The sequence below is a fragment of the Mus caroli genome, chromosome 5, assembly GCF_900094665.2.
Source record: "Mus caroli chromosome 5, CAROLI_EIJ_v1.1, whole genome shotgun sequence".
Lineage (NCBI taxonomy): Eukaryota > Metazoa > Chordata > Mammalia > Rodentia > Muridae > Mus > Mus caroli.
The window spans coordinates 23266162-23291175 of record NC_034574.1 but is presented as its reverse complement, the minus strand read 5'-3'; the positions used below and the strand labels follow the sequence as shown (position 1 = coordinate 23291175).

Below are 25014 nucleotides of genomic sequence, written 5' to 3'. Positions count from 1 at the left end.
GTGGGTAGGGAAGTGGGGGGCGCTATGGGGGACTTTTGGGATAGCATTGGAAATGTAATTGAGGAAAATATGTAATAAAAATATTAAAAATAAAAAAAAATAAAGCTAAGGAGAACATAAAAAAAAAAGAATTCGCAGATCAGAATTAATAAGCAAAGAGTTGGAAACAACCATTGTTTGTTCCAAAGATCACCTGAAGCCAAACATAAAGACATAAAGGCATAAAGACATCACAGCACTGTCTTATCAAACAGAAAATATCAATAAAGAAATGCAAATTGTTTTAAAAATAAATAGAAATTCAGAATTGAAAATACTAGAATAATTAACTGGAATGAACAATACAATTTTTAAAAGCTATTTTAAGGAGGGTGTGTGTGTGTATGTGTGTGTGTGTGTGTGTGTGTGTGTGCATGAATGTCTGTGTGTGTGTGTGTCATGGTGGAGGACAGGAGGGCATCAAAACCCCTTGATCTGCGGTTACAGGCAGTTGTGAGCTGCCCAGTGTGGGTTCTAGACATGGAACTCAGGTTCTATGCGAGAGCAACAAGTGTTTATAACCACCGAGCCATCTCTCTAACCCTTCATCAATAGATTTTAATAGACAAAGAAGAGCATGTAATATTTATATTACATGAGCTATCATACATGTTCTATAAAGCTGTGAATGCGGATGTCTGTGTACAACCATACACAAATGTACTATTATAGAAATATAGAATATAATTGATATAATGTAATATAGAAATGCACACAAATGCAATAGTTCTAGTCTCCTTATTGGGACTGGTCTGAGAGTAAATTCTGGCCCTATAAAGTTAATTTGAAAGTCTAAAGAGAGAGAGATAGAGAGAGAGAATTTGCAGATAGGCAGATAGAGGCCATGTAATTTAAATAAGAGTTAAGGGAGAAAGATGCCTGAAGCTTCAGAGAGCTGAAGGACACACAGCACAGGAGTTTGTCTATAAAAGCAGAAGAGAAGAGTGAGAGGAAAAAGAAGAAAACATTTGAAGAAATAACATTACCATTTTTACTCAAAAATAATAATTGACACAACTAGCTTGCAATGATAGAGATACATAAAAAAATGTTAAAAAAATAAACCTTAAAGCTAGAAAGAGAAAAATAGCTAATAAGATAACCAGCTAATTTATCATCAGAGACTATTGTACCTTTAAATTTTCAAAATCTATTTTTAATGATGTTTCTTAAACACTTTAACCTCTCTTTTAGCCTATCTTTTACCACCTACCAGAGGTAGTGGGAAACAGGATGGGGCAGGGAATGTGGGCCTGTTTAGAAAGGTTCTTTGAAGCAACTCCTGTCTGTTTTGTCTGGAAATTGTCAGTTCAGTTCACAGGTTAGCAGCAGCACTCAGTCCACTCGAAAACATTTCACAAAGATACATCAGCAGTCCAGTCCAGTTCAGTAGAGATGGGATAGCAAATAGGAACCAGCAGCAGTGTCACTACCTAGCAGAGACAGCCAGGCCTCGGCCTCTGTTCAAGTCAGCAGGAGGGACCTAGAGGGATGCCAGAAGAAATTCTCTGTTGTGCCTCTCTCAGCAAAGTGAAGGTCAGCGAAGACTTAAGACTAACAAGCATTGCACAGTTAGCTCTATAAGCAAGCCTAGCCCAACCCCCATCACTGTCTGTTGAATTTTTTTTTTTGTACTTTCTTCAAACATCATGTGTCCTCCGCAGGTCTTGCCTCAGCACATCTCAGCTGACATCACTCTGCCAATCAGCTCCAGTTCACAGAAGCAGCAAGAAACTGCAGCACATCACCAGAAGTTTTTTGTTTTTTGTTTTTTTGTGGGGTTTTTTTTGGTATGTTTTCTTACTAATGGAGCTTAATTACACAATGTAAGGCAGGCCAATACATGCATGCTGTTAGCAAAGAATCCTCCATCATATGTCCTTTCACATGCTTGCTTTAGCTTAACATCCTTTCTCCAGTGTCTGCTTCAGTGAAATGTGAAATGTTGCTGCACAAGTCTTCCTTAGCCTTTCATCTGTGTCCACTTCAGCTAAACACTCCTTCACATGCTTGCTCTACAAAAACACCATCCAAACGACTTTCAAAGAACCCTTAAATTTTCACTTCAGATGATGGAAACAAAAGATAGTAGATGCTATATTCAAAGTGCTAAGAACAAAATAACAAAATACCTAACAGCAAATAATTTTTTAAGGGCAAAAGATGATATTTTGTCAGGTTTATTTTCTTTTCAATATTCATCATGATTTTTTGTCTTTTAAAAATAGTTTGTTAATTCTTTGAGAATTTCATACTATGTTTTTTAAACATATTCATTCTCCATTCCTCTCCCTAACTCCTTCCAAACCCACTTCCACCTCTGTGGTCCCATCCCCACTTCTGTGTCTTTTAAATAACATATGGACTCTAATCTATGCTACCCAAGAAGACAGAAAAAGAGGAAGAGCATTTCAATAGTTCCCCCAAATTATTAGTACAAATCTGATTCTAAGCTGAAATGTATATTAAACTTTAGAGTGAAGACAACTGTTTTAAGATGCACTCTGAAGATGCTGGCGATGTGGCATGGTAAAACATCATCCCAGTGTGCATAAGATGTCCTGGCACTACAGACGCAATTATAATAAATACAATGATATATGCATGAAGCCTGGCAGTGGTGGTCCACACCTTTAATCCCAGCACTCAGGAGACAGAGGCAGGAGGATTTCTGAGTTTGAGGCCAGCCTGGTCTACAGAGTGAGTTCCAGGACAACCAGGGCTATACAAAGAAACTCTGTTTTAAAAAACCAATATACATGCATACATACATATATACATGAATATGTATATGTGCATATATATATCCATATGTGTATATATATACACACACATATATATACAATATGTATATGGAAAAATCATTACAGAATCAGAGTTCTACACTACAAAATATTTGCTTCATATAAAAGACTAAGAAAAGAAAACCAAGAGCAAGAAGTCCTGGACAGAGCAAACAAGAAGTACAATGAGCAACCCAAGTCTAATCCTATCAGTACTAGCACAAGAGGTGTACACATGCAGTTGAATAGTAATTGTTAAGAATCCAACCGAAAACATTGACTTCTAAAATCTAACTGCTTTGCCTGAGTATTTGAGTCAAAGGCACAGAGGAGGATGCTTGAAGGATAAGAAATGGAATGCTGGGCAAACATTGTCCCAGGACAGGAAGAGTAGTATCACAGGAACAAAACGACTTAAAACAAAATGACACCTCCAAGAAGAACTGTGAAAGATAAGTGTGATGCCTTACTGGACAGTCTATCAGGAAGATGCAGTAGCTATTCACCTCTATCCACCAACAGTGGGGCCAGAAATACCAGACTAAAGCCACAAATACACAGTGTCATAGGCCATTTGGAAACTTCAGGAGTCTAACTGCAATAATAATGCAAGTGTGAAGCCAACAGGACAGGGGAAGACCTCAGCAGCACCATGACTGACAGACAACTGTAGAACACTACATGCAAGGATGCCAACATCCATCTTCAAGCACACATGGTATATTCTTCAAGGCAGGTAACAGGTGAGATCATAAATCACAGGCATTAAAGGATACAAATCATACAAAGCATCCAAGGCAGAAATAGGCTTGGTGCATTTAAAAACATGGAAATCACAGGACATTCTCCTGAATAATGAGCAAACGAAGAGTCCCCAGCGGTTATTAGAAAATACTTTCAGGTGAGTAGACATAAAAACTCAATAGCACCCTTTCAACAAGTAGGAAGCCCTGCCTAGTACTGGAGACCTAGCTAACCACTAAGTGTTAGTGAAGTACTGGTTGGAAGAGAATCTACACTACTAGTTTCCTAAAGCAGCATGATCCCAACATCAATCTATAAATCATCGCCCTTATACCCACCGATAAGTGCAGTCCTTGTTCCTCATCAAGGAAACTTCTCTTTGAATAGACAGAGACCACTGGAGACTACTACAACCAATCAAAATGAAGAGTTATGCAGCCCAGTCCCAGTGGGTATATCTACAGAACACTCCCACCCCAAAAGCTCAAGCACACTGTGGAAGAGGGGCTGGACAGAAGGTAAGAGCTGAAGAATAAGAGCACTGGCTACGAGGTGGTGTTTCCTAATAATGTCAGAAATGGAACCCATCAAGTCTTACGGAAATGACTGTCCAAAGGGTGCTAAACAAGGACAACACTAATAAACACAACAAAGAACAGGAAAAGCCCACCAGGCCTCAACTCTACAAAAAGAACTATAAGCAACTGAGTAATGTTGGAGCAGGAAAAATGATCTTCCACCAGAGAAGAGCAACCAATCAGGTCTAAAAACATACATACAGGTGGCATTATACAGATGGAACAGGTTACATTTAGAAATATATTTGTATGTATGTATGTATGTATGTATGTACATATATATTCATATATGTATATAAACACACAAATATATTTATGTATACACATATATGCACACATATACATATTTGCATGTAATAACAAGGAATTAAATAAGAAGCCATGAATTTGAAGAAGAATGGAAAAGGATACAATGAGAGGATTTGAAGGAAGAAATGGAAGGAAGTGTTGTAATTATACTACAATCTCAAAAATTAAATAACGATAAAACTGTACAAGCCTGGTCAGCACCACAGGCCAAATCATTCCGGTCTTCTCCTCTATGATGAATTGTATTCCCTGAACTTTTCAGTTGTATTTTGTCAGGTATTTGATGGCTGTGACAAGAAACATATCTAACACACTTACAAAGAGTTTCAGTAGCCCTCTTAGGGGGAACCACAATAACTTTGTGTTCCCATTTTGAATCTAACTGGATGTCTACAATCAAAAACCTAGATGAGGGATTGTGAGTGGTAGAATGCTTGTCTAGCCAGATTATAAAATTACAAGAAAGGGCAAAAAAATTAAAAACTAAAGAGACATTAGTAAGTGTTGGCAAGGATGTAGAGAGGGTGCAGCCCTGGCACACAACTGGCAGGAAGATTAAGTGTGCAGCCACATTGTGAAGCGGCTTGTCAACAACTCAAGGGCTAAAGACAGAGTTCTCATATCCCCAGTGCCTCTCCTAAGAATAAAATAAAGCAGAATTAGGACCACAGAGAAATCATATATTGTATCTTAGTGACAGCATCATTCTTAACAGCTGGAGGGTGGGGAAGCCCAAATGCCTATCAACAGGATGAGTGAACAAAATGTGGTCTGTCCATGCAGTGTTACATTATTCACCAATGGAAAGAAGGGTCAGGGAAGATGAACCTTTCAAACAATGCTGGACAGTAAAGAAGTCAGAGGCAGATGGCCACAGGTTGTGCAATCTGATTCACACAGAAATTCCAAAATTGAGGAGATGCTAGGGACAGAAAATGTATGATAACTAACCCATGGCTAGTTAGTTATGCAAGAGGCAGTGACTGGCAGCAGGCATGGAGAATAGGCAGGAGGCATGCCTTAGGAGATGCTGAAAATATCCTAAAGCTGATGTGATGGCAAGAATAGAGTAAAAACCATTTGGTTGCCCAATGCAAACTGGAGAACTATACAGAATGCAAGAGATGAAGAAATATGTAAAGGAAAGAAAGGATACTTTTCGAGAAAATGTGAGAATCTTGCTCCCTTATTTCGATCTAGATGTTGAAGATGCTTGCAAAAGTCAAACCCATGCCATCTTCTCACAGTCACATTTTTGTTTTGGAAATAGATAATTCCTGTATATAAACAAAGCTCCTGGGCTCCCCAGTTGTTGCTAATAATGTCAAGGGAATTGAAATCAAGTTGAAAGCCAATGAGTCACAGGATGGTCACCTACAAATCAAGCAGAAATGGAAAGGGGGCAGGTGGGATGTGTGTGCAGAGGGTGTAAAGGACACTGCTCCAAGGAGCACTACAGAGTGGACTACACATGACCTGCTCTGAGAAAACAGACACCTGAGCACTTGTGCTGTCCACGTGGGGAGTTCTCTGAACAGTGTAAGGGAGAGCCCAGTGCTGATGCAGGCTTGTTCTCAAAGGAAACCACTCTGTGGCCTAGGAGGAGGCCTGAGCAAGAGACACCAGACAACACAGCTGCTCAGTAACTGCAGCTTTGTCTTCACTGTGAGTGACCTTTAAGAGAAGCAGAGGGACCACAGAAGACCAAGGGAGTGGAACAGGACAGCCATGAATTCCACAGGCAACAAGGAAGTCCCAACTGGACTGATAGCCCCCAACTTCACAGGGTCTCCCTCACAGACTGCCACCCTCCTTCTGCAGAAATTCCTATACCAAGCAAGGCCACAAAGGCTCAGTAGAGTCTGTGCAGCTATGCCCTCCAGGGTCCTTACTCCAAGCACCCGAAAACAAGCCCAGTATCAGTGAACAGATGCACCATGAGACAACAGAGCAATGAGATGAGAAACAGGGGGGGGGGGGGGGGGGGGGGGGGGGGGGGGGGGGGGGGGGACTCTTTACCGGAAGTCGGAAGGGTCAGGCGGAAGTCGAACGTGAGTCTCCAGTTGGCCCTGAAGGGGTTCCAGAAGCTGCTCCCTCTTATCAGGCATGGTCATTCCAGGGCTTGCCTCTCCAGGAGGCTCTGACTGAGGCATGAAAGGAACTCTTTGCTCACTGGCGGCTGATCAAGATAAATGAGTAGGTTGTAGAATCATGCCCAGCATTGGTGTCTGCAGGGCTCAGGGGCTGGCTTAAAGCCTCCAAATGCATCTGTCCACCCTAGTACCTCTGTCTGGTTGAGTTACCAGACTCACCATCCCCTCCTGGTTGTGCCACTCCTCCATAGAACGAGGACCACCCCTCCCTTCTGTTGGGTCAGAGGTTCTCCCCTGTCAACACTGTGGTGCTGAAATCTGGCTGTTCTCAAAATGACTGTGAAAGAACCTAAAATGCAAAGCATGAATGAGCCATGTAAAGGAGCCTTGACTTTCCCCAGATACATCATGAGAACACAATGCATAGTCCAGTCCAGCTGCTCAACATTTTTGTGAGCTTTCTTCCACTAAGCTGCATCCCCGGTACACTGGAACCCTTCCGGAAGCACTGTACAACCTGCCTGACTCCAGTCCCTGCCAGAGTCTCATCTCTGAGGCTCTCAGTGGGCAAAGGTCCAGGTCCCTGCAGAGTGGCTAGGGAACCACTCCCAGACACATCTCAGCCTCGCTTCTCAGCAAACAGTCCCGGGGGAACAACACTCTCTGCAGAGCCACTATGTCCAGGTCACCTGAGGCTCCCATGGCCACTCTGCAGCTCATGACTGCAGCTGAGACTCACCCTTCTCTCTAGGGGCTTCTCTACCAGCCCCTGCTTTCCCCTCCAATGAGGCTGAGAGGGGCCGAGAGCTGAGGTTTCAGAAGGCTTTCGCTTGTTAATCATTTTCTCCCTTGTTTGACACATGTGCCCTTGGGTGCTGGCAGAGACATGTTTCTTGTGAATCTGAGCCATACATTTAGGACTGAATGAGCCATAAGTGCCCCCCTGTCTTGGCAGAAATTACCTTTACTTTAGGAAGAAGGAAACAATCCAGTTTGTGAAGGTAAAGTTGTGTAGGAGGTACCTTTTGATAAGGACACCCATAAAATGAGTAGGAACAGGTTTTATAGGTGCTGGTACCTTTACCAGAAGGTCACATGCCGGAAAGACTGCAGTGGGGAGGGGCCTGTGCTGTGGGAACAGCCAGCAAGCAGGAAGGGCCTGGAGCAGGCAGGAGGCACACCTCCCATACAGTGCATCCGGAGAAGCATCTTGGATGACCATAACATCTATCCTGTTAGCTGCCACATGAGGAAAGCCACTTGAGGCCATGGCAGTGTTAGTGCCACCGATGAGAGAGAGCTCAAGAGCCTCCAGAAAACAGCCTGCATGGTGTGTATCATCTCCACTATATAGAGGAAAAACTCAAGGCTCATGCAGAGAACAGACAGAGCTGGGACTCAGACCTCTGCCTGCAGGTACCAGAGCCCAAAGCCTTCAGCAGAGGCTCATTGCTATAATCTTCACTCTTCAATGACTTTGTGTTTGTGGAGTATGTAGTTTACCAACTGAGCCATCATTCTAGCCAAGCTGCTGGGGATGGAACCCAGGACCTTGCATATGCTGGCTACACACTGTCACTGAACTATACTCAATGTCACTCCACGGTTTTTGTTTTTGTTTTTGTTTTCTGCTTAAACTATATATTTGTAGTTCATAGTAAATTTTGGACAACATTTATGTGGCTTTCTTCTGTGGCTGTAATGAGCAAACCAAGATCATCTACCCAACACCTGAAGGACCCACTGGCCCCTGGTGGGCCTCAAGGGCCACCTAAGAGGCTAAGCTCAAAGAGCTATGTTTTGGACAATTTCATTCATTTCATCCCCATATCAGGAGGGTCAAAGTAGACAGAGATGCAGCTGCAGTACTAAAGTGTGAAGACATGGCCATTTACTGAAGGCATGAATGTTTGTGTCCCTATTGGTGCAGACACAAAACCCTTCCCTCAGGATAACATGTATATTCACAACCTCTGGGTGCAAGCAAAACGCTGAGACATGAAGGCTGAAGGAAGTCAACAGTTAAACACAATGAGAAAATACAGCTATTGGCCCTATGTGGCCATGACGTCACACACATGGAAAAGAGACAATCACAGTGACCTCCGTAGCTGCAGTCAGGGATAGTCAGCCTAGGTCTACCAAGGTCTGTTGCATGGCAGTTTCTTCTGAATTGATGCTTTTCCTCTAAGAAGGTGGGGATACACAACCAGATTCAGGAAATCTGGAAAAAGTGAAACTCCCAAGATCCTCTAGTGTCCCTTGCCAAGGATACTGAAGCAGTAACTGCTGGAGAAGGAGGTCAGATACCCAGAGGTCTGAGAGGATCTTTCAAGCTGAATGCAAGTCATGCAGGGGGTTCCACGGTTGCAGCTTCCATGCGTTGTGCCTTCTGGACTGGGTTATTCAGTGCTGCAGCCACATTTGAGACATCCTGCTCCCGAGTCACCAAGTCAGACTTTGGTGTAATTGCTACTCCGATCTTTCACTAGCTCCCTGCCTGCGGTCTGTAAAGTCACGTGTCTTATGTCCCCAAGTGAAGCTCACACAAGGTGTAAGACAAAGGTACTGAAACTCCTCTCAGCTGGTCCTGGAGTTGGTTCCACGTGTCCCCATGTTGGCCAACCCCATGTCTGGAGGCCAAGTCCAAGGACTGGCCCTTTCTGAGTTGTGACATGAGCAGCCACACCCCAGTTTGATGGTCAGAAAAGGATGGCATTATTGACAAGCATGGTGGCACAGCTGCTCCATCTCATGCCAAGGATACAGGGGGTGGGGGGCAAAGTGAGAACCAGGCCCAGGGTATAGCTACTGGAAGACTCTCCACGCCTTCAGCACATGATGCCCCATCTCCTTACATGGCTCTTTCTCTTGAACATCATGAGGACTATGTCCTCCATGAGCCTTCACAGAAGACTGCCACCATATGAAGAAGAGCTACAAGCTTCCATACCAGCACTTCAGGGTAATTTTGTATATAAAATGCTAGCCCTGTCAACACGTGGTGGGGCCAGGGTGGTCCTTGTGGGCTGCTGTTCATATTGTCACAGACATATGCTCTGATCAGTAGCACTAGAAGCACTCTCATGAGTTTCCTCCTTGATTCTTTGGGTCCAGACCAGTCTGTAGAATTCAAGCTGAAAGCTTCTAGCGAACCTGCTCCTGACCGCATGCTGGATTGTTTCTTATGTGCATGTGCAACGGTGAGTTTCAGGATGGGTCCCACCACCCCAAGACACATATGTGCATGCACATGAACACCATGAAAGCTGACCCCTGGCTTTGCTCTGAGAATAGACCTTTGTGAGTCCATGGGGCCCCTCCCAGACTGTCACTATCGAAGAGCCATGTACAGGCAGTGCGACTTAGAAACAAATACCAGGAGCCCAGGTGAGAGCAAAGCCTGGTGAAACGCATGGTATAATTTAGCCCCCCCACACACACACACAAAGTATTTTAATGAATGATTGTGTGAGAGTAAAGAGAACACCCTTAATTCCATCATCACAGCTTCAACTGAAAGGGTTTGAAAGCTAGCTTCAGGAGCCGGCTGGCATCCCTGCACCTCATCTGTGAAGCACACAGACAAACAAGGGGGTAAAGCTACAAAGAATCTGATAAAATACAGAGGCATGGGGAGGCAGGCAGCAGGGACAATTATGCCTGACCCATGGGAAATGGCGAGTGCCATTCGATTCTCTGGGATGCCACAGGGTGACAGATTGTCTCCAGCTGGAGGAAGGAAAAACAAACCAAGATCAAGGGCAAAGAGAAGGCAGAGGTGGAGAGCTGCAAGGCCCCTAATCACCCTGCACACCACAGGGACCACCAAGGCCCATAGTGGGAAGGGAGCATCCCAAGCCTCCAGACTCCCTGTGAGCTAGGAGGAAATTCAAAGCGACACATGCAGCTTCTGATCCTGCTCTAGCTATACTCAGTCAAGTTTGATAGGAATAGTCCCTCTTGGTACAGTTTTGCCAGGCTCTCCCCTGAAAAATTCATCCTCTTCCAAAGAAAGTCCTTCCCCATCCTGAGAGAGACAGTGAAGCCCCAAGATATGAGTTAGCATGTCCTGTAACACCATAATATGCAAGTGAGTAGCAAGTTAGGTTGCTCTAGGGACCGTGGCCCTGAAGAACAGCCCAACTCCAGGGCTGGCTGTCACCCAGGACCATGTGCACTCTCATAAAAGATGCCATGGTTAACAGCAGCCTGATATCACTCCATTCAAGGATGCCTGCTTGGGGATGTCAGCCTACCAATCTCAGGCATATCCAGTCCTTCTTCTATAGACCTGTAGCTCAGACCTTGGGTCTCAGTCGCCCATCCAATGGCCTGACCACAGCCTTGGGAGACCCAGATGTTCTTCCACAGGCCTGGACCTCATATCTTGGGGGTCTCAGATGCCAAGGACCCTTCATCTCTGGGTGCCCAGGCACATGCTGTTTTATATGTGACAGTGAGCCAAAGGCTTACATTGGTAGAGCAGGTGAGAAAGAGGAGGAGGATAAGTCATATGAGTTCCTTCCTCAGTCACCTAGCTCTTTGGGTCATCATGAGCCCAAAGGCAACAGAAGCAAGAAGTGCACCAAAGCCCAGACAGAGCTGTTTGAGGCATGCACACACCAGTTTTGAAGCCTATATGATAGGAAGATGGAAAGCACAAAATCAAAGTTGACTCCAAGGTCAGTTACTTCAACTTGGCAGGAAGCAATAGAAGCTGAGAAGAGATTGACAAAGCCTGATTGGTTTGAAGAAATCAAACCTCAGTATATTCTGATACGGGATTCCTGAACCCTGTGGCTCTATCTGATAGATGCAGATTCCCCTCATCCCTTTGATGGAGTTATGGTCAATGGGTCCACAATAAGCTCAACTACTACCAAGGCAAAAAAGCAATGGACACACCTACTAAATGTGATCGCTTAGCACAGTTTCCCTTATATTAGCTCATAGTTAAGCCAACTCACCTAAGACAGCCTGTTTATAGTAACACGCTGAATACCACCTCTGATGCATTGAATGCTGTACTTAAAGTGACAATTAGAATGATTGTAGGGAAAAACTGTCATGCCATTATAAAGCTTGCCTTTTAGAATAAATTTTGGTGAACAGGAAGGAGCAGAAGCAGAGCCCAGCCTCCACATAGGTATGCAGAATCCTGGTAGGAGCCATCCCTAGAGGGAAGATTGCAGTGAGGAGAGAACCCAGGTTCCAGAAAACCATCACTTGTAGATGAATGGCACCAGGAAGAGGCCAGGAGTGGGACCCCACAAATGCCAGCTCCACAAAGGGACAGTCCCATAAAAGAGGTCTCTCAGCCTTGGAGCCCTGAGAACAACCCACACACAGAGCCTCTGAGCACAAAATCTAGGCAAAGCTCCAGATAATTGGACAGACTGGTACAAAGGCAGATCTGCCAGGGTAGTGCCACCTAGCTCTTAATAGGCTTCAGTAGAGATGGCAACAGTGTTTACAGTACTTTAAGAAACCACAAATGAACCTGAGTCCAGGTTCAAAGCCTGGCTGTCCTCTGGTCAGACAAGAACCCATTACCAGATTCCCATGATGACCCATTCTTTCTCTACATGGAAGTCTCAGGGACCAAAATACCGACAAAGGCAAAAAGACAAAAATCTCGTCCAACCAACTCAGCCACAGCACAGTATGCTGGATTCCAATCACTTTGCCACACCATGGGCCCAGCACTATGGCCCACCCCCCAGAGGCTGTCTTTATGCCATCTCCTGACTCCACTTAGCACCCTTTCCCCAGCTTCAAAACTGTGAAGCAGAGCCTGTCATCTGGCCTGAGACAGACTTGGGATCTGGTTTGAGTGACATAGAACAGTCAGGCCCTTCTCCCTAGGACCCCACAAAGACTCCAAGGATGGAGGCTCTCTGTAGTGAGGGTATGGTATCAGGAAAAAGGGCAGGAAGGAGTCTAAAATGAGACATTGTCCCAGAGAGTAAGTCCACTCTAGGTCAGTGTACTGGCTATTTTTGTGTCAACTTGACACAGCTGGAGTTATCACAGAGAAAGGAGCTTCAGTTGAGAAAATGCCTCCATGAGATCCAGCTGTAAGGCATTTTCTCAATTAGTGATCAAGAGGGGAGATCCCCTTGTGGGTGGTGCCATCTCTGGCTGGTAGTTTTGGTTCTATAAGAGAACTGGCTGAGCAAGCCAGGGGAAGCAAGCCAGTAACATCCCTTCATGGCCTCTGCATCAGCTCCTGCTTCCTGCCCTGCCTGAGTTCTAGTCCTGACTTCCTTTGGTGATGAACAGCAGTATGGAAGTGTAAGCTGAATAAACCCTTTCCTCTACAACTTGCTTCTTGGCAGCATGGGACACTCAACTTGACCAGAAGTGGAAAATAGTATAAATACAAGTCTTCCCATGCCTGAGACAAGAACACAGAAAATGTCACCTCTAGGAGCTGGAATCTTCCTGACTTCTGAAGGTCCCTACAAACAGCTGCCCAGAGTGCTGCCAGGAGCAGATGAGAGGGACACTTGGCTGAGAGCTATAGCCCAGTAAGACATTTGCTGGAAAGGTCTCTCCAGACATACTTGCCTTCGTGCTTTTCTGTAAGGGGCACTGATGGTTCCATGCAGGTGCCTACAGAGCCATCTCAGAGGGCCATGCTCTCCCTTGTAGGCCTTACAAAGAGTCTGACCATAAAGCACCCTGAGACACCCTCAGACACTGTCCTAATGAAGATGATTTCCTGTGCTCTCAGGAAGCACATGGAGTGTAGGGAAGTCATGGGTTCCCGGGACCCTTCCTGAAGAGGCTGACTCTCAGAGCTCCCACCCCCATAGCTCCAGAGCCAGTCCCTGGGGCTGTCCTGGGATCTTGGATTCATCTGGCCTCCACAGAGGCCCTCCTGTCAGTCCCCACCCTCCACACAGTCAAGTTCAAACCTAACTCCTCTTCCAAGGCCTCTTTCATGTGGTTTCTGTCTAATCTAAAAACACCTCCTTTCTCTGCTGTCTTTGTCTCTGTCCGTTGTTCCTTAAGTCTCCTTTTGAAACTCCGGTGCATTTGTCTCATATGTGCACAGCCATTGGTATCCACAGGGACTCCCCTCTTTCCCCCAGGAGCAAAAGGATCAATGAGTTGGGGACATGTGTAGTACCAGACCCTGCCTTACATTTCTCCCCATTCAGTGGCAGAAGACAGGTACAAACAGTGGCTTCTCTCTGGCTTTCATGTGTCAAAGCTGGGAGACAAGAGAAGCTCTTCTGTTGGCAGATCTCATGTGTGTCTGGTGGTACCTCACCATGTCTCACATTCTCTTACAAAAGGACCTGCTTGACTCTGACTTAGAAAGTTGCAGTAGTTTTCAAGGAGATTTAGGGACCTGAGTGGCAGGATTAGCACAGGCACCCGGGGCTGGTCATTGCACTGTGCCAGCCAGGGCCCCCAGTACCCTGCAGTCAAAGGCGCATGTTCGAACAGCCCACATTTCTCAGAGTGAAGGATCCAATGGGTCTTCAGCAGGTCACACCCTCAGAGGCTCATGCTCACGTCTGTCCCCAGTGCAGAGTCCAGTGTGCTCCTCCAGACACAGAGAGAGTTGCAGGGTATGTAGCCACACACATGACAGGGGGAGCCCCACTCTGCTCCCTGAACTCAGGCTCCTGCCTCTGTCACTTGAGTCTGCTTGAGCCTTCCTGCAGTGAGCCATGCAGTGTCCCTCAGAACTTTCTGTCAGACAGATCTAAATGATATTTAGGTTTGACAAGTTACATTTGTGGTTTTCAAGCAAGATCTATTTTGTGAATAACTGCCTTTCTTGGCATAAAATAATTGGAAAGTACCTCGGATATCTCAATAAAACACATCAAAAGTAACTCTCTCCAGCTTGTTTTGACACGTCCACTTGTGGTTTCTGTCAACTTTAGCTAAACATCAGGTTTTCTCAGACAGAACACACCATTAAAATATTCAACAGAGAAAGCAAATAAATATAATTCCTCTTGTGTTTGCCGATTCTGAATAAAAGGCAATATTGAACAGAGAGGCCACCCAGCTCAAAGCACATTTCTCTGACTTGTACATTGGCCATAATTATTTGCATAGGATTTAAATGCTGAAGCCATGGACCTGCCCTTTCTTAAAAATGCTTCATTGTGAAGTCAAACCACACTGAGCAGTTCTGTGCGTACAGAGGGCTGTCCAGTTTTGTCAGATAAACCCTGGGTTTACTTAGGTGGGTCTGAGATCAGAAAGAGCAAGGCATAAAACAAACATCATTCTGGTGGGGAAGAAGGGGACCCTAGAATTCCACCCCCATGTATTCTAACCTTCAAATGCCACCAAAGACCAAGAAAGAAACAGTCAAACCTCCAGAGAGTGTGCCTGCCCTTGGACTTGGCAATGCTTCAGGGAAAGAAGGAGGGGAGAGGAGAAAGCTTTTATTAAAAGGCCATGGGGCCATGGAGACTGGGAATCAGAGGACAGACACCAGCCTAGGAGAGCTTGAGGGAGAGGGATGGATGTGGACAGTCTCCTCCCTTTCTCTGTCCCGAGCCCTGGACATCCAGCAGCTGAGCCTGCCTGTCCCCACTCAGTCCTCACACAGTAGTGAGACTGCTCAGCCTCACTACTCAGTGTTAGGAAGGAAGGAAGGAAGGAAGGAAGGAAGGAAGGAAGGAAGGAAGGAAGGAAGGAAGGAAGGAAGGAACAGAAGGCTGGGTTCAGTCACAAAGTCACAGAACCTGGATTTGGGATCCTCAAGCAGGAAGCTGGCTTCTCCCAGGAAACATGGGATCTGTGGCTATCTGATGGCCTTCCTCCATCTCTGAAGAACTCCAAAGCAGTATGAAGACAAACATGGACAACAACAAAAATGTCATTTCTTGTTTCTGCTTCTGGGAGATATAGTTCAGTTTCTTATATGCCAGAAAAGAGGCCGGGAAAAGGAGCTAGAGAAGTCAGATGACCTTGTGTGATGTAAGAGGATGTCACCTTGTACAAGCATCTGTATACATACAATATATGGCTACTGCTCTGCTCAGTGGTGGATCTTGGGAACCCAAGGTCAGTAGGGTCATTCATGTCCTTATGGAGTTAGCAGACCATGATAAGGTGTTAGGCAACCAAGCAGAGGAGGCCTCCAAGAAAGGGTTATAATCAAGTCAGGGGTCTGAGGAGGACACTGTGGAGCCTTAGATGAGATGGAGCCAAGACTTAGGAGTCCTAAAGGACGTGGAGGCTCAGGTGTCCGGGACAGTAAAGGGGAAATACACAAGATTTAGCAAGTTTCAACACCAGGGCCAAGAAGTGGGAGAGGGCGGGTAGGGGAGCAGGGCAGGGGGATAGTATAGGGGACTTTCAGGATAGCATTTGAAACGTAAATGAAGAAGATATCTAATTAAGAAATTGAAAAAAAAAAGATTTAGCAAGTTTCATCTAGATAGAGGGCAGGGAGAAGAAAAAAACAGTCACACTTAAGATAATGGCACTGGCAGTGGACATGCAGGAGAGGGGAGCAAAGGCCTGAGATGCTGCTGCAAACAAAACAAAGGAGAGAGCAGGGCAAACCCAAAGAGTGGCTACAAAATGACTGGTGACTAGGCGTGGGGAAAGAAAAAAAGAGAGGGGAAAGAAAGTGACAATGAAGGAAAGGAGGGACCAAGGGGCAGGGGAGTCAAAGAAAGACACAAAGATCCTGAGATGGGGAAAGGAATAAAGACAGGCCATGAATGGGAAGAGATGGAGAAAGAGAGACAGTGGGGACAGGAGAAAGAGATACTCCTCAGGATCAGATCCTAAGTGTCCAACTTGGTGACAGAGCCATGGCTGAGGTAGAAGACAGAGACAGAAGCCTTGGTTAGCTGAGAGAGAGATCCTCACAGAGACACAGATGAGCTGCTGAGTGTGGACTGGACTAGGCAAAGACTCAACTGTGGTAAGTACCCAGACACATGGACATAGTCTAATCAGCTGTTTTAGAGGGAGGAGATTGACTGCTGAGCCAGCGAGGGTGGGGAGAACTGTGGGACTCCTGAGAAAACCAGAGCCTAGAGTATCTGCTAGCAAGCAGATGTGGGAGGCTTGACCTGGACTGTCATCTTCAAACATGCCTTGAGCTACCAAGAGCTGTGCTCAGCAATGGAGTCTGTGATGGCTGAAGTGTCCTCAAGTTGATGTGGAATACTCAAGACAGACCTATATACTTGAAGAGACAATTATGGAAAGATGGGGATGGGGTAGGTATTTAGAGCCTTCAATATAGCTAGTGTCTTTATGCAAAGAACTACCATACAGAGGGACACACACAGAGGGACAGCCATATGAGGATTTAGCAAGAATGCCATCCAAAAACCAAGGCAGAGTCCTCGGGAGGAGCCACCTCATCATACCTTCAGTCTTGGTACCTCATCATGCAGGCATGCACCCCCTGGGACCCACACAGAACCAGCTCTTTTCAGCCCTGGCTCTGAAATCATCACCCTCCAGTGGGACAGAGGCTCAAGTGCCATCCCTGATGCTGCTAATACTGTGCAGAGGCCAAAGCTCTTTGAACACAGAAGAGTGACAGTGGTGGTCACCATGGAAACAGCCCTTGAAGAATGACTCTGACTCCAAGCTTCAGGGAACAGACTCTGAAAGACCCATCTGACTAGGACAGACTTCCACTTAAAGTGCCTTGGGGACTTGGATACAGTTCAGTTGGCAGAGTGCTTACCTAGCATGTATGAAAGTCTGGCTTGGATCCCTGCATAAAGAGGATGGTGTGCCCATCTGTAATCTCAGGACTTCAGAGGTGAAGATCAAGAATCAGAAGTTTAAGGCCATTCTTAGCTACATAGTGAGTTTGAAACCAGCCTTGAATATATGAAATCCTATCTTTAAATTATAGCAATAATCATATAATAAAATAAAGAAAGTGCTTTAGTTCACAGCTTGTTTTTACCTGGAAGCCAATCACAACCACGTGCATAAAGAAGGAGTCAGTGAGCTGGGCCGGCCGCACCTTTCTCTGTGCTCACAGTTGCAAGAGCACATTTGTTGTGTTAAACACAACACAGATCTGCATTCAGCAAGCCAAGGTCATAAGCCTCAGCAGGAACCAGTCTGTGACACCTGAACCCCAGCTCTGAGAGATCTGTTTGCAGCTGCCAGACCTGTAGGGGTCTCAGGCATGAGCTACAGGTTGCACTCCTCTTGGTGAGGACTGGTTGTGATTTGCTCCAAGACAGACCCCAGACACATCTATTTCAACACCAGTGCTCCAAAGCAGCTTCCAGAGAACACACACAATCACAGAATTTATGGTTCAGTTGAGCTCCTCCCTTCTGAAAGGAGAGCCAGTGCTTGGGTCTTCTTCATGGTCAGTGCTGTCTTCTGACATGTGCAGGGTCAGATTTTTCAAGGCTGAACTCCTCTTCAAGGTCAACACCAATCAAGGGTCAGCTCCTTTCCAGGATGAGTTCCTTTCTAGGGTCAACTTTTTGTTAAGGTCAGCTTCTCCTCAAGGTCAGCTTCTCCTCTCAGTTATTCCTCAGTGACAGCTGCTCCTCCAGTGCCAGCTTCCCACCAAGCTTAGTAGTTCCTTCAGTGTCAGTTACTTCCCATGAGCTAACTTTGGAAAGGAATTGATCCTAGAGAAGCTGACTGCAGAGGAGGACCTGGGTAGGCACTGTCTCTGGGCAAGAGGATGGTTGAAATGAGGAAGGAGCACACCAGGATATGATTGATTAAACAGAAGTGCTAGACCCGAATGAAGGTTAATATCTGGAGCTGGAAAGCAGAGGACAGGCTGTAAGACCACCTAGTTTCATCCAGCTCTGTGACAAACCTTCATAGCAGGTGCAGTGAAGGAGCTGTTTCTGCATGTAAGGAGCCCCTGCTGGGTGCTGCGTGCTGTCTGGTTTCTATGGAGTTGAATGTCCTTCAAGGGATGCCAGGCACCCAGCCTCTCTCTAGGCCCCAGCTTCAGCACCTCCTTCTGTGGGGTTTCAACAGCACACCTAATTTTACAGTGATTGGCTTATTCACTTCAGAGTTTGTCTTTGTCATTAAAATAATTCTCTCTAGGTTTTAAATGATTCCATAGTTCTGTGGGGTCAGATGTTTCCCTGAATTGAGAAGAGACATTATTTGCGACTATCAATAATTATTTTCTTACTAATGTAATTAAAGATCTTATTCTTCCCTACCTAATAGGAGGCAAAATAAACCTTCCAATTATCTTCACTTTCAGGTTTTTTTTTTTCAAAATATCTCCAATTATCACTCTTGCTAGAAGTATAATCAAGTTGCATAAATTAGCTTCTATTCTTAGCTACAGTTTAGCTATCCCCCATCTTTCCACAGCACTTTGTATGTTATGGTGACAAATTCTAAGTTAACACATCTATTCCACACACAACTGAAATCAGAAGGGCCAAGCCGAAATAATGCATTGACGGAGAGTTCTGCTCTGAACACCATCACACTGGGAACAAAGGATCTGGCCTCCAGGCAATACAGCCTGCTCCTGCCCAAGTCCCCAGAACCCACCAGCCTAGTTTGTTATGGGACCATGACAGGTCCTCAGGTTCTCCCTCTTCTGATCCCACCCAGAAGCTTTTTTGGAGGGCTCAGATGAGACTTGTAATAAAAGCTGTCATCCAATAGGAATCTCCATGTGAATCTGCAGCCAGGTCAGAGCACCAGGTGGAAAGGGGAGAGAGGCCTCCTCGGTCTGCAGCAAGTGCTTTGAGTGAGTCCTGAGGGGGAAGAAGCCAAGGTGGAGGCTTCTCCAGGAGAAATGATCTTTCCCCCCCCACCCCCCCGAATAAAGGATCTGGTAGCACAGACTTCCATGGAAGCTGGAAGCTTATGAGTGCAAGGTCTGCCCAGGCTGCAGAGGGAATCCAGGGTCAACCTGCACCACTGAGACTAAAAGAATTTGAGAGTAAGAGATGGGGACATAGCTAAGTGGTGTTTGCTTAGCATACCGAAAGCCCCGGGTTCAATCTCCAAGATTTCCCCTGTAAACGAAAACAAGTCTCTGCAGCCTTCTGTTGTTCAGCCTGCCTCCTGAAAACTACTGCTAGCCAAGAGTGATTTTGGAGCTGGAGGATCTTCCTACAGTGTTTGAGCCAGTCTACAGAGGTTGAGATCACTCATGATTAGTTCCTCTGGCTGAACTAAGACTATCTTAGCAGGACACAGTGGTAGTTGGCTGAACTTAGAGAACCAAACCCTGAACAAACTCACATGTATCAGTCACATGACCAGACTGGAGGAAGGGCCACTCAAGGTTCCCACAAGGATATGACCCCAGGGATAAGAACTGGGAGCCCTCAGCGCCAACCTGACACACTGCTCAGAAACTCTTGCCTACCACACTTCCCCTGAGTCTTCCTAGCTCCACCCATCTTCCTGATCTACTATAGCATGTAGTATAAACTATTTCCTTCTCACCTCTGCTTTGTGTGAGGACCGTATCCCGCTGAGACCCCTTCATCCAATCTAACACACCACTGAAGCACACCTTTCAGTACCTGCCTGCATGTCATCTCTGCCATTGGGAACCAAATGCCATACATACTGAGATTCATAGCTCAGACAGTTAGGGTACATAGGGAACCCCTGAGTACTCCCAGGATGTTTACGTGGCTAATCACTCTGACTGGCACGACTGTGACTGGCCACAGACCTCAGGCTTTCAACATAGAGTTCAGCCTTCGTGTAACTAAGAGGCACCAATTGTTGCTTAAGTAGAAATCCAACTTCGCCTTCCAGGCAGTATTAGCGGTGTTGCATCTGGGGTGGATGGGGTGAAACCCTCTGTAATCTTTCAGCATGTGATGGGGCCAGGTGAACATGCTGCCATGAAGAGCTGTTGGGGAGCAGAAAGTGAAATAGAAGCGAGGCCATGCTGTGCCAGGCAGAAGTCTGCGCTCTCTGAGCTCTATGTGCATGGGCACTCTGAAACAGTGTGAGGAGCTGGACTTGTGCCACCATGGCCCTAGCCAGTACTTAAGCAGGAGCTCCTAAGAGTGCAACTCATGTCCTCCCCATCTGCTGACAATCTAGCTGTCATTTGCCTTCTTCAATTTCATCTCCCAAATTCTACCTGGCTTAGGTCACAGGCAGCCCCATGGCATTTTTTGTTTTCCTCCTCCCTCCAGGGCACAGATGGGCCCCAAGGTCCCTCCTTACCCTTCCTCTAAAACCAGACTGGCACGACTGTGACTGGCCACAGACCTCAGGCTTTCAACATAGAGTTCAGCCTTCGTGTAACTAAGAGGCACCAATTGTTGCTTAAGTAGAAATCCAACTTCGCCTTCCAGGCAGTATTAGCGGTGTTGCATCTGGGGTGGATGGGGTGAAACCCTCTGTAACAGTGCCTTCAGGAATCCTCAGGAGTGTAAGGGCAATGGCCAGAGGGGCCAGGATCCCCACTTGTTCCAAATCTTCTTGACCCTGGGAGCCAACCAGGACACACCTTCCTGTGTCATGAATCTGCAGTCTCACCTACACAATCAATGCTAGATTCTAAATGCCACCAGCTCATTTCCCATCATGCAATATGGCATTCTTGAGATCATGTAGACAAAGAAGTAAGTCTTGATTTTGTGTCCAAATAAGTTAGAAAATGGAATGGGCCCAACTCCATCCCGCAGAGTGTCTCAAGACCACAGAACCCACCTGCAGGCATTGCATATCTTTGTAACTGTGAGTTTTTCCTCCTGACTATAAATTCCTTGAAATAATGAGTCTAAGACTTCTATATATGAATTAATGCTGAGGCCAATAGCTTTAGCTCTGTTCCTAGCTCACATCTTAACTACCTGTTTAATTTATCCTATTTCTGCCATGTTGCCTGGTCTTCAGTTCCATATGACCATCTTTTTCTCCGTGTTGGGGAGACTCTCCTGTGTCTGATTATTTCCCAGAATTCCTCTCTCTAACTGCCAGACCTCCTACCTTCTATCTCCTGCCTCACCTCATTGGCCAAAGGCTTTTTAATTGCCAAGTGAATGCTTTTAAGCAGTGCACAAGTGATTCTCTCTACATATCTTGGTTCCAAACAACCCCTCCCTGTCTTCTATTCAGAGCCTCCTGTACCGTAAGAGGGCCCAACTATAATTTAACTTCTATCTCCCTAAACAGCCTCTTATCAATGACACAGCCACTCTAAAATTAGGAAGAAATACCACAGGGCTGGCAACTGGAACAGAGCTAACTACATCAGAAGGCAGCTGGCCTGTTGGAGCTTCACCCACATGTCTATACCAGCAAATGGTACTAGGATGACAATGTAAGTTGAGTGCTTCAGCTTCCTTTATTCCACATAGCCTCTCATCTTCAAGCAGGGTAGCCTATGCTTCTGAGGTGGGTTCTAGGGTTTTGGGAGCTATAAAAGGTCAGATTTAATGTCTAAGTGCTAGAAGTCTCTACCGCCATTATCCCTTGGCTTACATGGACTGCACAGACTCATTATGGTACATCCAGGAAAAAGAACAGTGCCAACCATTCACATGCAAACCATCAAACACAGAACCTATTTGTAAGGGTTGACACAAGCCTAAGTGAGAGCTCTATGCATGCATATGTGTGCTCATACACACATGCACACATAAGTACATACATGCTCACACAAGCACATATACATGCACACATGTATATATATGTGCACACATATGAGCACAGGTACACATACTCTCATACACATATACACACATGAGCACATGCAAACACATGAACACAAATACACATGTGCACACAAATGCACATGTATGTATACATGTGTACATACACGTGCACATAAATGAATGCACATGTGCATTTGCATACATGCACACACAAGTACAGAAATGTATACATACACACATGAAGCTGAATAAATACCCACATACCTAGACATAAGAAGAAACATATCTCTCCTGTGCTGGCATGGATGGATCTTACAAGGACCACAGCATCTGGCATGTAGAATCCTCCTGTGTACTACTCAGAGAAGAGGAGATCAGTTTAGTATTGCGGCTTTCTATAAGCTTCCAACTTCTCTAACACTTAGGTGCCTGATCTCTCAGATGTGGACCTTAGATGGTTCATTCAAAATAAACTAACAATAAGAGAAGGTTCTTATAAGAACAGATTCCTTCAAAGGAAGGCAGTGCTACAGGACATCCCATGGATTAGCCTCTGACCATGAGCTGACTGGAGAAGGGTCTCATCAGGTTGAATGAATCATCTCCTGACTCTTATGATGACCACTGTGCCCTTGTCCTGTACATTCAACCTTGGTGTATGTATCATTGACTGAACAAGATATCCACTTTCACACAGAGGCAGAAAGCACTGCAGCAGAAACTATGTATGACACAGGAAGTAGACCCAGTGGGCAAAAAGTAGGTCTCTCATACTTATTGACATGTGCTCAGTTGTGTAGGCATCTCTGTGGATTGCAGAGAGCATGTAACAGACCCTGAAGGGCATGAAGAGCTCTGGTAAGTGAGACAAGGCTAGGCAGGGCAGGCCAACCATATCATGGACCCTTGGAAGAGTTGCAATCTTTTATTATCATGGGCAGCAGCAGGCTGTAGTGGCTGCTGCTACTGTGCTTGAGCCCAGAAGTGGAGCTGGGGTGGTGAGCAGCAGCAATGGCCAGGCAAGAAGAAACAGACTATGGTGGGATGGATCTGGACACAGCCAACCAACTGTGAGTTGGCCAGCTTTACAGTGGGTTGATCTCCTCCTTGAGCTACTGTGTTCTCATGGGTACTCTGTCCAACAATGTCCATTCTGTGGGGATAACATTTCTCCTATAGGGATCGTGCCCCTCTTAAAGGTACTGTGTCTCCATGGATATCACAGCCCCTATGAAGGCAGAGCACCTTGTTCTGTGAACCTCTGGTGGGTATAGACACCATACTGACAAGATTCCCCTACTTCACTCCAAAAGGCTCTACTTGGACTCATGAGCATGCAGGCTCTCAACTGAGCCCCTCATATGGGGTGGTGGCATCTTAATCTGATTTTCTCTGGTTCAGCCATTTCTTCCATCGAAAATATGTGATATGCTGTGTATTCATGTTTGGAAACCCAGAGACTTACAGGGGTAGTTCCTGCTCCCAAGGGTGCAACTCTGATTGACTGGTCCTTCTGAGGACAGAATCCTGCAGAGGAACTAGACAGAAATAGAATTCTGTAGGGACTGCAGAAAAGTAGAGCCCTGTGTGGTAAAGGAGACCAAGTGGGGAGCAAAGAGCCAAGGTTCAGACAGGGAGCCACTTCAGACAGTGTTCCCCTCTCCAGGTACCTTGGAAGAGTTTATCAGAAATCCTTTAAGGCTCAGGCTTTGTCTTCAAGTTTCCAAGAGGATGCCAAACATCTGGAAAAGATCGCCTTGAAGCCTCCTCTTTACCATCCAAAATTGCATGGAGAAGCAGTCAGCAGAATGTTAGATGCTGCTGATAATGCACAGGTTACTTTTCTGTAGTTCACCTCACCTGTGCACACAGACATTCAACACTCAGGGAAGGAAGGGAGGTGGACAGAGGAGAGACAAAAACTACTTGACCTTGCATAAGGCACTGAACCTCATGTTCTCAGTAAGTTGCCTATAAGTGTGTGTGTTACCCTCTGCTTGAGAAACAAAAGGCCTAGAGTCACACAAGTTTTTTAAGACTGCCTCTTAAAGCAACAATATGAATGAGCCAGTACCCCCAGAGCTCCCAGGGACTAAACCACCAACCAAAGAGCACACATGGTGGGACTCATGGCTCCAGCTGCATATGCAGCAGAGGATGGCCTAGTTGGACATCAATGGGGGTGGGGGAGAGGCTCTTTGTCCTATGAAGGCTCTATGTCCCAGTGTGGGGGAATTCCAGGGCCAGGAAGCAGGAGTGGGTGGGTTGGTGAGCAGGGGGATGAGGGAGGGGATGGGGGGAGAGGGTGTTTTTCCAAGGGAAAACCAGGAAAGGGGATAACATTTGAAATATAAATAAAGAAAATATCCAATAAAAAAAAAAGACTGCATCTTAAAACAAAGCCAAATTTCCACTCTTTTCCAAGACACCTCATCACACATCTGCCTCTTCACCCTGGAAATGTACCCATCAGTCCAGACAAAGCCAAGACTCACTTGGGGCTGCTGTAGCACTTTCTGAGCTCACAGGATCTCCACATTGCAAGGTGTCTTGCCTGAGCACCACAGCTCACTTGGTCAGTTCAGTCGCTCTGTCTTCTATCAGCAACAGAATGGGGCTTGATGTTGGGACCCCAACAAACATGTCAAGTCCTTCTTATGAATCTAGTTGGAAGAAGCATGAACATGGATTGAAGGTGGAGCACACTTTCCATCTTCCTGGTCCCCTCTTGTTGGCATCCCTATGGACAAAGTCCTTTGGGGAACTCATAGCTGTGCTGAAAAATGAAGCCAGGCAAGAGCTGAATGAAGACCCATCACATTATTTCTTTTTTTTTTTTTTTTTTTTTTTTTTTTTTTTTTTTTTTTTT

At 45.7% G+C, this 25014-nt stretch overlaps 2 long non-coding RNA genes across 2 annotated transcripts in view; both read right to left on the bottom strand.

Annotated features, from left to right (window-relative positions):
* The window catches only part of LOC110294613, a 444128-nt gene that overhangs the window by 235125 nt on the left and 183989 nt on the right, over positions 1–25014 (bottom strand). The window lies entirely within an intron of this gene.
* Positions 22434–24850, bottom strand: LOC115031138. The gene is made up of 3 exons (XR_003836767.1): positions 24641–24850; positions 23816–24005; positions 22434–22500 (listed from the first exon to the last, which is right to left on the bottom strand). It is a non-coding gene; the product is annotated as an uncharacterized LOC115031138 (long non-coding RNA).